At 43.0% G+C, this 12,191-nt stretch overlaps 2 pseudogenes; both read left to right on the forward strand.

The window, feature by feature from the left end:
- The first annotated feature begins 365 nt into the window (after positions 1-365).
- LOC109570499 (multiple coagulation factor deficiency protein 2 homolog pseudogene) lies at positions 366-2,418 on the forward strand (annotated as a pseudogene).
- A 4,833-nt stretch (positions 2,419-7,251) lies between these two features.
- On the forward strand, positions 7,252-8,704 carry LOC109570169 (dehydrodolichyl diphosphate synthase complex subunit NUS1 pseudogene; annotated as a pseudogene).
- Positions 8,705-12,191: the final 3,487 nt, after the last annotated feature.

Raw genomic sequence — 12,191 nt, forward strand, 5'->3', positions numbered from 1 at the left:
TGCCCAAGGCCTCCTTGCTGCCCAAGGGACTCTCAAGAGTCTTCTCCAACACCACAGTTCAAAAGCATCAATTCTTCCATGCTCAGCTTTCTTTATAGTCCAACTCTAACATCCATACATGACTACTGCAAAAATGATAGCTTTGACTAGATGGACCTTGTTGGCAAAGTAATGCTTCTGCTTTTTAATATGCTGTCTAGGTTTGTCATAACTTTTCTTCCAAGGAGCAAGCTCTTTTAATTAAATGGCTGCAGTCACCACCTGCAGTGACTTGAGAGCCCAAAAGAATAAAGTTTGTCACTGTTTAAAAAACATAGAAATAAAAAAAAATAATAAAAATAAAAAACATAGAAATAATTTTTAGCTTTCAGGATGCAGGAAAAAAAACAGGCAGTGAAAAGATATGACCCAGGGCTGAAATTTGTAAACTTTTGGACTAGATCATCTCAGAGAGCCCTTCCAATATAATATTTTACAATTTAAAAAATTGAGGGAGGAAAAACGTACCGAAGACGGGAGCTGGCGAGGCTCATGCTGGAGGGCTTCGAGTCTGGGGAAAAACTGGTGGCAGCTGGTGGCAGCGAGGGTACCGGTGACCATGAGATCTCTGCGACTGCTCAGAATCCCCTTCCTGTGTGGCTTGCTCTGGGCCTTTTGTGCCCCAGGTGCCAGGGCCGAGGAGCCCGGGGCCAGCTCCTCCCATCACGGCAGCATGGGCCTGGATAAGAACACAGTGCATGACCAAGAGCATATCATGGAGCATCTCGAAGGTGTCATCAACAAACCAGAGGCGGAGATGTCCCCACAAGAGCTGCAGTTCCATTATTTCAAAATGCATGATTATGATGGCAATAATCTGCTTGACAGCCTAGAACTCTCCACGGCCATCACTCATGTTCACAAGGAGGAGGAAAGTGAGCAGGCACCAATGAACGAAGATGAGCTGATCAACTTAATAGATGGTGTTTTGAGAGACGGTGACAAGAACAATGATGGATACATCGACTATGCCGAATTTGCAAAATCCCTGCAGTAGACCCGATGTGGCCATCTCCCAGTTAAATGCAAATCTGACCCATTATAATGTGATCAGACACTTTCCGTAATGCAAAATAACTCATTTCCAAAATACTGCTTTGGTATTTTGGTAAAAACCTGTAGCAACTTGTTACACTGGGGTGAGAAAGAGAAATCAAGAGAAATAAAAAAGCAGAGGAATGGGACCTACTGTAGTCCCCAAGTACTGTTAAATATCTTATTGGACACAAGGGCTTGATAAAAAAAATCCTTTTAAGAATATTGGATGATCACAGCTGAGCACTCAGGAACTTGGATGGAGAATGCTGCTAGGCTCTTGGTTTTAATTCATGCTACCTGAAAAGTAAGACAAGCTTTTGCTAACTGGACACACTTTTCAGTAACTGAAGGAATGAAATGAATGCCAAATGTTTCCCCTGGGGCTGTCCTGTCTCTTCAGAGGAACATGGTCAGTATTCTGTAAAGTTCCCCTGGCCTAAATGATTACTTGTTCTGGTCAAGGGAGTATTTATTAGGCTATTCAAAGCCACAGATCAGAAGAATGTCAAATTGTTGAGCTAGCCAGAGTCTAAGATTCTGTATCTCCTGGGACTTTGGGAACACCACACCACTGACCTAAGTGATTCACCTTTTTCAGTTTTTCAATATTTCATAATAGTACTGCCACATCCTTACACCATCTTTTATGTCTTCTTCAACCAAGGAGAGACCTCAATTCTAAAAGTGTTCTCTACTTCTCATCATTAGCAAACATTTTAGCTTTCTAGGTATTTGTATTTAACTCTTGTTTCTAGGGTTTTGTTTTTGCAGTTTAGAAACTCTTAAGAATGTAAGGACTTTATCCCTTCTGCTTGATACAGCAGAGGTGAGCTACCAGCCAGTCTAGCCTAAGTGAAAAGTGGAAAGATTCTTCACCAAGCATGGTGATTAACCTGATACACGTGAGATCTAGAAGGAATGTTGTTTAAATTACGTCTTCTGCCTGAATACGTGAATTCTTTCAGATCAGCGAAAAAGAAGCCTAAAAACTCTTAAAAGTGTGAATCTCAATTGTAACTGAAAATCAGAAGTGGCTGCAGATTATAAGTTGGTTTATGGAATGTGATGGATATGCTGTGATAGGAAACCTGAAATGATGGTTGAATGGGTTAAAAAAAAAACTGCATAAAATTTGCTGTAAGATATATAGACTTATTTTCTGTTAAAGTATTCTTATAAGAAAAATAAGTATTTGTAAAAATGGTTTCCTGTGTCAAGTATTTGTGCAATCAGAGCTGAATTGTAAACTATTCTTGTAATAACTGGTTATTTTGAAAGATTTATATAATGAATTCTGGATATATGACCAATAAAACTGATGAAATGCAAAAAAAAAAAAAATTGAGTAAACTGTAGTTCCTTTTCATTTCTTTTTCTTGAAGGATGATGCAGGACATGCGTGTTTTGTGTGATATGAGGGACATCAGAAGATATTTTGTCCCCAAAAAGATGCCTGCCAACTTCACAGTGCTGTGCTGTGCTAAGCTGCTTCAGTCGTGTCTGATTCTTTGCGACCCCATGGACTCTAGCCCACCAGGCTTCTCCGTCCATGGGATTCTCCAGGCAAGAGTACTGGAGTGTGTTGGGGTCAGCCTCAAATACTAGCAGTTCTACTTCTAGAACTGCACTGGCCAAAACTGTCCAAGATACAAATCGAACCGAGTACTTGAAATGTGGCTAGTTCAAATTGAGATGTCTTATTAGCATAATATGCTTACCAGATTCTGAAGACTTAGAATTTAAACTATCTCATTAGTATTATATATTGTGATTATAAGTTTTTAAAATATTTTTGATATATTGAATTAAATATATTAATTCACTCTGTGCCTTTTTATTTATAAAATGTAGCTTCTAGAAAATTTAAAAAATTATATTTCTACCAAACCGCACTGTTCCAGAAGGTTACCAGATCCATGGATTTGATTTGGTGGCACTAGTGGTAAACATCCAAGTGGAAGATCCAAGGGATCTTCCCAACCCAGGGATCGAACCCAGGTCTTCCTCACTGCAGGCAGACACTTTACCATCTGAGTCACCAGGGAAGCCCCAGTGGTAAAGAGCCTGTCTGCCAATGCAGGAGACGTAAGAGAGACAGATTCTATTCCTGGGTTGGGAAGATGCCCTGGAGAAGGAAATGGCAACCCACTCCAGTATTCTTGCCTGAAGAATTCCATGGACAGAGGAGCCTGGTGGGTTACAGTCCATGGGGTCGCAAAGAGTCACACACGACTTAAATGACTGAGCACACATTCAAATGCAATATTCTTGCATTTGCAATAATACATTTAAATTTATCATCATTGTGTGTGTCTAGAAATGGAAAGTGGGGAGTCGAGATATGACGAGAAGTTTCTCCTCACTCATCAGCTTTTTAAAGTCCTGACTCTAACATTAGTCTTGAAATTCACGTGACAATCTTCTTTAAGGAACAAGCACTCATCTGAGGCTTCCTAGGTGGTGCTAGTGGTAAAGAACCTGCCTGCCAATTCAGGAGATGTAAGAGACATGGGTTTGATCCCTGGGTTGGGAAGATCCCCTGGAGGAGGGCATGTCAACCCACCCCAGTATTCTTGCCTGGAGAGTCCCCTGCACAGAGGAGCCTGGAGGGCTATAGTGCATGGGGTTGCAAAGAGTCACAACTAAAGCAACCTAGCACACACACACTCATCTGGAGGTCAGGATAAGTGGGTCTCAGCATAGCCTGTACCTCACTAGATAAAGGGTAAGGCATTTCACTAAGTTTCCTCAGCAACAATATGAGGATAAAAATGATCCTGCATACCTCACAGAGCAAGGAATGTGTGTGAGTTTGTGAGCTCTACAATGTCCCAACAGTGTTCAGAAAGCAAGTAGCAATGAAAAATAGCCGCCTCTAGCTTCCCACTGACTAGCAGGCTATACTCTTCCTGCAATGGCAGTGTAGCTGCTGCTGTTCTAAAATCTCCGCACCCTGATTGGCAGTTACAGAGCAAGGACCCGCCCTTCCCTCAGTGAGCTAATCCAAGCCTTCCAACTTTAGTTGTCCCAAGTCACATTTGCTGACTTATTAAACCAGACCTGTCAGTTCCAACCCCTGGAGGAGGAAATGGCAACCCACTCCAGTATTCTTGCCTGGAGAATCCCATGGATAGAGGAGCCTGGCAGGCCACAGTCCATGGGGTTGCAAAAGAGTCAGACATGACTTAGGTACTAAACAACAACAATTTCAAGGATTCCTAGAGGAGTTAAACCCACAGGCCTCCCCCAGTTGAAAAACAGTCACCATTCCTTGCAGTGGTAGGCTTTCCTGGTGGCTCAGATGGTAAAGACTTTGTCTGCAATGCAGGAGACCTGGGTTTGATCCCTGGGTCAGGAAGATCCCTGGGAGAAGGGAATGGCAACCCACTCCAGTATTCTTGCCTGGAGAATCCTATGGACAGAAGAGCCTGGCAGACTACAGTCCATGGGGTCACAAATAATCGGACACAAAATTCTGAAAGAGATGGAAATACCAGACCACCTGACCTGCCTCTTGAGAAATCTGTATGCAGGTCAGGAAGCAACAGTTAGAACTGGACATGGAACAACAGACTGGTTCCAAATAGGAAAAGAAGTATGTCAAGGCTGTATATTGTCACCCTGCTTATTTAACTTATACGCAGAGTACATCATGAGAAACGCTGGAAGAAGCACAAGCTGGAATCAAGATTGCCGGGAGAAATAGCAATAACCTCAGATATGCAGATGACACCACCCTTATGGCAGAAAGTGAAGAGGAACTAAAAAGCTTCTTGATGAAAGTGGAGAGTGAAAAAGTTGGTTTAAAGCTCAACATTCAGAAAATGAAGATCATGGGATCTGGTCCCATCACTTCATGGGAAATAGATGGGGAAACAGTGGAAACAGTGTCAGACTTTATTTTTTTGGGCTCCAAAATCACTGCAGATGGTGACTGCAGCCATGAAATTAAAAGACACTTACTCCTTGGAAGGAAAGTTATGACCAACCTAGATAGCATACTCAAAAGCAGAGACATTACTTTGCCAACAAAGGTCTGTCTAGTCAAGGCTATGGTTTTTCCTGTGGTCATGTATGGATGTGAGAGTTGGACTGTGAAGAAGGCTGAGCGCCGAAGAAGAATTGATGCTTTTGAATTCTGGTGTTGGAGACGACTCTTGAGAGTCCCTTGGACTGCAAGGAGATCCAACCAGTCCATCCTAAAGGAGATCAGCCCTGGGATTTCTTTGGAAGGAATGATGCTAAAGCTGAAACTCCAGTACTTTGGCCACCTCACGCGAAGAGTTGACTCACTGGAAAAGACTCTGATGCTGGGAGGGATTGGGGGCAGGAGAAGAAGGTGATGACAGAGGATGAGATGTCTGGATGGCATCACTGACTCCATGGACGTGAGTCTGAGTGAACTCCAGGAGTTGGTGATGGACAGGGAGGCCTGGCGTACTGCGATTCATGGGGTCGCAGAGAGTCGGACACGACTGAGCGACTGAACTGAACTGAAACAACTAACATACTTGCAATGGTAATTAAATAGGCGATGCTCATTCCTGCTCAGGACTTTTTCCTTACTGTCTCTTTATCTTTTTTCTTTTTGGCCCTGCAGGGATCTTAGTTCCCAGACCTGTAATGGAATACATGCCTGATGCAGTGGAAGCACAGAATCCTAACCACTGGAAAAGGCAAGTGTTAATTGCTCAGTCATGTCCGACTCTTTGTGACCCTATGGACTGTAGCCCGACACAGGCTCTTCAGTCCATGGGATTCTCCAGGCAAGAATACTGGAGTGGGTTGCCATTCCCTTCTCCAGGGGAATCTTCCCGACTCAGGAATCCAACCCAGGTCTCATGCATTGCAGGCAGATTCCTTACCACTTGAGCCACCAGGGAAGCCCATTGGACTGACAGGGAAGTCTCTACATGTTCTTCATGTCTATCTCCCTGATTAGATTGTATGCTTCAAAAGGGCAGGAGCTCTTCTCCATAGAAATTTACAGTTGGAAGAGATCTTAGTACTGATCTGCTCCAGCCTCTCACTTCATATCTGAATCCCCTTTATGACATCTCTGGCAGCTTCTGCCTAGGTCTCTCTCTCTTTTTAAATTCATTTTTGGCTGCCCTGGGTCTTCGTTGCTGTTTGCAGGCTTTCTCTAGTTGAGGCGAGCAGGTGCTACTCTTCCTTGTGGTGCTCAGGCTTCTCATTGCGGTGCTTCTCTTGTTGTGGAGCACAGACCCTAGAGCACTCGGGCCTCAGTAGTTACAGTATGTGGGCTCGGTAGCTGTGGCGCAGGGGCTTAGTTGCTCCACAGCACGTGGAATCTTCCCAGAGCAGGGATCCAACCTGTGTCCTCTGCATTGACAGGCGGATTCTTATCCACTGTGCCACCAGGGAAGGTCCCCTGATTAGGTCTCTTGAGGATCTCCAGTTCCAGTTTCTCTTCTTACCTAAGGAAGTCTGGCTCAGTGTAGGAATATAAGAAGATGCTATATACAACGTTGCTGAATTCATGCTACTTCTCCCTTAAGACTGAGTCAGTACTCAGTCGCTGGCTCAGTGTGGGATGCAAAAGAGGGAGAACACTGAGGAACGAACAACTTTTTGGCTAAAAATGTCGAAGAATGTTTCTAGCAAGCTTTTGCCCAGGCTGTAATCGTGGGTTGTGATTCAGCTCTTGCCTAATGTTATTAAGGTAACTGAATTACAAAACGTATACCCCCAAATCTCTTTTTTTTCTTGTTTAGTAAAGACTAGAGCCAGTAATCATTTGAGATGACATCCATCCAGAGGGCTAGGTGGACATCTTACCCATATAGCTAACATCTGGAAGGAGCTTTGCAGCTTACAAAGCCCTTTCCAATACTTCGCTCATTAAAGCTGTTTGGCAGAGGCAGCATTATCCTGTTAGTAACTTTATAAAGGAGGGACTTCCCTGAGGTCCAGTGGTTAAGACTCCGTGCTGCAGGAATCTGCAGGAGTTCTAACCTTAGTCGGGGAACTAAGATCCCACATGCCGCCTGGCGTGGCCAAAAGAAAAATAAAGTCCCAGAGAATCTGGGAGTTCTAAGTATAAAGAAGGAAACTGGGACTCAAATTAACTCCCTAGTGTGGCAGAACCGGTGTGCAAACTCAGGTCTGCAGACCTGGGTCTGCACGGTTCAATCACTATGATGATGGAGGGAGATGGCGGAGATTGGGGTGGGGGAGTTGAGGGTGGGGAGCGAGGTGAGGTACTGACAGCAGAAAGAGGTTGGGGGTGCGTGGAAAGTGTAAAGAACGGGTTTGAGGGCAGGGGGCGGGAAACGCTGGGCGACTCTGGATAGGAAGCTGGCTCGCCGCGGGTGTGGGAGCGGGCGGACGCCAGGGAGCCACGAGAGCGTGATCGGGCTGTAGGAGCTGCTGCTGTGGGTGGCTGCACGCCCGGTCGGCCTGCACCTCATCTCAAGCTCACCTCCGGGCTCCGCTTGCGGTTAGGCACCTAGAACTGGATCAGGCGTAGCCGCTGCCGCGCCGCCTCCGCCACGGTTCTAGCGCCGCTCAGTTCCCAGCTCCCGGCTGCCGGCGGGAACCGCCTTGACCACCGGCCTCGGCTCAGGAGACCGGCCCGGCCGGCCCACCTGAGGTTGCAGTAGCGCGAGGACTGCAGTTCCTTGGAGAAGCTGCCTGTGTACTTGAGCCTGGTGATCACCGAGAAGGAGCAGGAGCCCAGCTTCTCCGACATCGCAAGCTTGGTGGTGCGGTCTGGCGTGGGCATCTATTTCCTCAGCGTCTACGACCACCAGGGGATTGTCAAAAGAAATAATTCCAGGTTGAGGGATGAAATTTAAAACAACATCAGGAACATCTGGACTGACTTAGATTAGATAGTTCCAAATACTCACCAGAATTTGTAAAGTCATGACAAAGATTGCCATTCGCCAGCGAAAGTGCTGTCCCCAGAAGATGGAAAAGCAGATATTGTGAGAACTGCTCAAGAGTTTGGCCAGTTAGTAGTTCAGCAGCAAAAGAAATCCACAGATATGGATGCAGATATGTTAGACCATTTAGTTTGAATGATGTCCCTGATCCTGATTTAGTGTTGAAGTTTGGTCTGAGGACAGCACACTAAGCTTTCTGCACTAGCATATCAGGGTGATAGAGCTTGTCTCTTTGCCTTCCTACCTAAACATCAGTTATGAGGACTTTTTCTCTGCCCTCCGTCAATATGCAGCCTGTGAACAGCATCTGGGAAAGTAGTGATCCTTGGTTGTGTAATTTGATTTTTCAGGCTTTCAGAGAAAAGGACTCAGGTGGCTTTGATGTGGACAAAGCACCTTTGAAACTCTGCACACACCAAGTTTGTTATTCTCATAATTAATCAACAAACACACACACAAAAATAGTGTCTCACGTGAAAGTAAGAGCACGTGTGAGTGAGTACCAGGGATGTGTGCCTGCATGCTGTATGGAAACAAACTCACAATTAGGACAAATATTGGAGAAGAAAACGTGTGGATTTTCACCTTTGAGCAACAAGCAATGTTTTAGGAGCTGAAATTTCATATTTAAGGCTTCAGCTCCAGCTACTTCCTTGTTTCTGTGGGTCAGGAAAGAGATGATTAAGCTGTTTCCTTGTTGTTTGGGAGGGAGGGGAATAATTTTTGTTCAGTCTTTCCTGGTGGCCAAACTTTAATTTTTAAGAATACTATAGAAGATAAACAGAGGAAGGAGCACTTCCAAACCCATTCTATGAGGCCACCATCACCCTGATACCAAAACCAAAGACAGCACTAAAAAAGAAAACTACAAGCCAATATCACTGATGAACATAGATGTAAAAATCCTCAACAAAATTCTAGCAAACAGAATTCAACAACACATTAAAAAGTTCATACACCATGATCAAGTTGGGTTTATTCCAGGGATGCAAGCATTCTTCAGTATTTGCAAATCAATCAATGTGATACACCATATTAACAAATTGAAAGAGAAAAACCATGCAATAATCTCAATAGATGCAGAAAAAGCCTTTGACAAAGTTCAGCACCTATTAAAACTCTTCCGAAAATGGGCATAGAAGGAACCTGTCTCAACATAGTAAAGGCCATATATGATAAGCCCATAGAAAATATTATTCTCAATGGTGGAAAACCTGAAAGCATTACCCTAAGATCAGGAACAAGACAAGGGTGTCCACTCTCACCACTATTATTCAACATAGGTTTGGAAGTCCTTGCTACAGCATTCAGAGAAGAAAAAGAAATAAAAGGAATCCAGATTGGAAAAGAAGTAACTCTCTCACTGTTTGCAGATGACATGATACTATACCTAGAAAATCCTGAAGATACTATCAGAAAATTACCAGAGCTAATCAGTGAATTTAGCAAAGTCACAGGATACAAAATCAATACACAGAAATCACTTGCATTCCTATATACTAATAATGAAAAATCAGAAAGAAATTAAGAAATCAATCCCATTCACCTCTGCAACAAAAAGAATAAAATATCTAGGAATAAACCTACCTAGTGGAAACAGTGTCAGACTTTATTTTTCTGGGCTCCAAAATCACTACAGATGGTGACTGCAGCCATGAAATTAAAAGACGCTTACTCCTTGGAAGGAAAGTTACGACCAACCTAGATAGCATATTCAAAAGCAGAGACATTACTTTGCCAACAAAGGTTCGTCTAGTCAAGGCTATGGTTTTTCCTGTGGTCATGTATGGATGTGAGAGTTGGACTGTGAAGAAGGCTGAGCGCTGAAGAAGAATTGATGCTTTTGAACTGTGGTGTTGGAGAAGACTCTTGAGAGTCCCTTGGACTGCAAGGAGATCCAACAAGTCCATTCTGAAGGAGATCAGCCCTGGGATTTCTTTGGAGGGAATGATGCTAAAGCTGAAACTCCAGTACTTTGGCCATCTTATGCGAAGAGTTGACTCATTGGAAAAGACTCTGATGCTGGGAGGGATTGGGGGCAGGAAGAGAAGGGGACAACAGAGGATGAGATGGCTGGATGGCATCACTGACTCGATGGACATGAGTCTGAGTGAACTCTGGGAGTTGGTGATGAACAGGGAGGCCTGGCATGCTGTGATTCATGGGGTCGCAAAGAGTCGGACACGACTGAGTGACTGATCTGAGCTGATCTGATCTGATCTGAAGGAGATGAAAGAACTATATACAAAAAATTATAAGACACTGATGAAAGAAATCAAAGATGACGTAAACAGATGGAGAGCTAGTCCATGTTCCTGGGAAGGAAGAATCAATGTTATGAAAATGACTATACTACCAGATGCAATCTACAGATTCAATGTGATCCCTATCAAACTACCAATGGCATTTTTCATAGAACTAGAACAAAAAATTGCAAAATTCATATGGTAACACAAAAGACCCTGAATAGCCAAAGCAATCTTGAGAAAGAAGAATGGAGCTGGATGAATCAACCTTCCTGACTTCAGATTATACTACAAAGCTACAGTCATCAAGACAGTATGGTACTGCCACAAAAACAGAAATATAAACCAATGGAACAAGCTAGAAAGCTCAGAAATAAATCCACACACCTATTGGTACCTCATTTTTTACAAAGGAGGCAAAAATAGACAATGGGGCATAGATAGCCTCTTCAGTAAGTGGTGTTGGGAAAACTGGACAGCTATATGTAAAAGAATGAAATTAGAACACTTTCTAACACCATACACAAAGATAAACTCAAAATGGATTAAAGACCTAAGTGTAAGACCAGAAACTATAAAACTCTTAGGCAGAACATTCAACAACATAAATCAAAGCAAGATCCTCTATGATCCACCTCCTAGAGTAATGGAAATAAAAACAAAAGTAAACAAGTGGGACCTAGTTAAACTTAAAAGCTTTTGCATAGCAAAGGAAACTATAAACAAGGTGGAAAGACAACCCTCAGAATGGGAGAAAATAATAGCAAATTAAACAACAAACAAAGGATTAATTTCCAAAATATACAAGCAGCTCATACAACTCAATATCAGAAAAACAAACAACCCAATCTAAAAGTGGGGAAAAGACCTAAATAAGCATTTCTCCAATACAGATGGCTAACAAACACGTGAAAAGATGCTCAACATCGCTCATTATTAGAGAAATGCAAATCAAAACTACAATGAGATATCACCTCACACCGGTCAGAATGGCAATCATCCAAAAAGTCTACAAACAATAAATGCTGGAGAGGGTGTGGAGAAAAGGGAATGCTCTTGCACTTTTGGTGGGAATGTAAATTGGTACAGCCACTATGGGAGATGGTATGGAGATTCCTTAAAAAACTAGGAATAAAACCAACACATGACTCAGCAATCCCACTCCTAAAGCATATACCCTGAGGAAACCAAAATTGAAAAAGACACATGTATCCTATTGTTCACTGCAGCACTATTTACAACAGCTAGAACATGGAAGCAACCTAGATATCCATTGACAGATGAATGGATAAAGAAGTTGTGCTTCATATACACAATGAAATATTACTCAGCCATAAAAAGAAATGCATTTGAGTCAGTTCTAATGAGCTGGATGAACCTTGAGCCTATTATACAGAGTGAAGTAAGTCACAAAGAGAAAGATAAGTATCGTATACTAGCACATATATATGGAATCTAGAAAAGTGGTACTGATGGATTTATTTGCGAGGCAGCAATGGAGAAACAGAGAGAACAGACTTATGGACATGGGAAGATGAGAGGAGAGGGTGAGATGTATGGAGAGAATAACATGGAAACTTATATTACCATATGTAAAATAGATAGCCAATGGGAATTTGCTGTATGTCTCAGGGAACTCAAACGGGCTGTAACCACCTAGAGGGGTGGGATGGGGAGAGAGGTGGGAGAGAGGTTCAACAGTTAGGGGACATATGTACACCAATGTTTGATTCATGTTGATGTTTAACAGAAAACAACAAAATCCTATAAAGCAATTACTCTTCAATTAAAAAATAAATAAATAAATACTATATTGACTTATTAAAGGATGTGAAGAAAGCTGAGCGCCAAAGAATTGATGCTTTTGAACCGTGGTGTTGGAGAAGACTCTTGAGAGTAACTTGGACTGCAAGGAGGTCCAACCAGTCCATCCTAAAGAAGATCAGCCCTGGGTGTTCAT

This window comes from Bos indicus, chromosome 16 (genome assembly GCF_029378745.1).
Source record: "Bos indicus isolate NIAB-ARS_2022 breed Sahiwal x Tharparkar chromosome 16, NIAB-ARS_B.indTharparkar_mat_pri_1.0, whole genome shotgun sequence".
NCBI classification, from domain to species: domain Eukaryota; kingdom Metazoa; phylum Chordata; class Mammalia; order Artiodactyla; family Bovidae; genus Bos; species Bos indicus.